Consider the following 625-nt stretch of genomic DNA (forward strand, 5'->3'; position numbering starts at 1 on the left):
CCCAGCCCTTCTCTACGGGCACTGGGACGCTCTCCCCAGCCCTTCTCTATGGGCACTGGGTCGCTCCCCCCAGCCCTTTTGTAACTCCTAAGCTTTCCAGGTATAGCAACAATGAAGGTAGAGGAATATTTTCTTGGTTTCTAAAACCTTCTCTGATTCGAGTGGCAGGAGAAAGAGAAGGATGGCTGACTCTACGGGAGAGAACGAGCTGAGTTTGTCTGCTGGATAGAAAGTTACTGGTTCAGATTCTTGCAGAATCCTCCTGGGGATCGTGCCAAGCTTTTTTCTTAGTCTTTTTGTTCACAGTGGCTCTTTGCCCCTGTCCTTGGGACAAGCCCACAGAAGCTTCCAGGCCTCTCTAATGGGCTGCCATCCATGTCTGCTGTTGGTTTTCCTCGGGTGCCTCATCTGTGCATTGAAGCTCAGCTGAAGTATTTCCAAGGCTTGTGCACCTTCTCTTCCCCGTTGCCCGTATAGGTGTTCCTAGAACGGCTTCCTGCCCTTGTGGCATGATAGTGTCAGGGCTGATGGGTGAGGCTGGAGGTGGAAGCGATGGTGAGGCTGGAGGTGGAAGCGATGGTGAGGCTGGAGGTGGAAGCGATGGTGAGGCTGGAGGTGGAAGCGA

The 625-nt window shown here is 53.3% G+C and overlaps 1 protein-coding gene across 3 annotated transcripts in view; it reads left to right on the forward strand.

Moving 5' to 3' along the window:
* Positions 1-625, forward strand: part of PI4KB (phosphatidylinositol 4-kinase beta) — a 25644-nt gene that overhangs the window by 15849 nt on the left and 9170 nt on the right. The window lies entirely within an intron of this gene.

Source organism: Trichechus manatus, unplaced genomic scaffold (genome assembly GCF_000243295.1).
Source record: "Trichechus manatus latirostris isolate Lorelei unplaced genomic scaffold, TriManLat1.0 scaffold00250, whole genome shotgun sequence".
Lineage (NCBI taxonomy): Eukaryota > Metazoa > Chordata > Mammalia > Sirenia > Trichechidae > Trichechus > Trichechus manatus.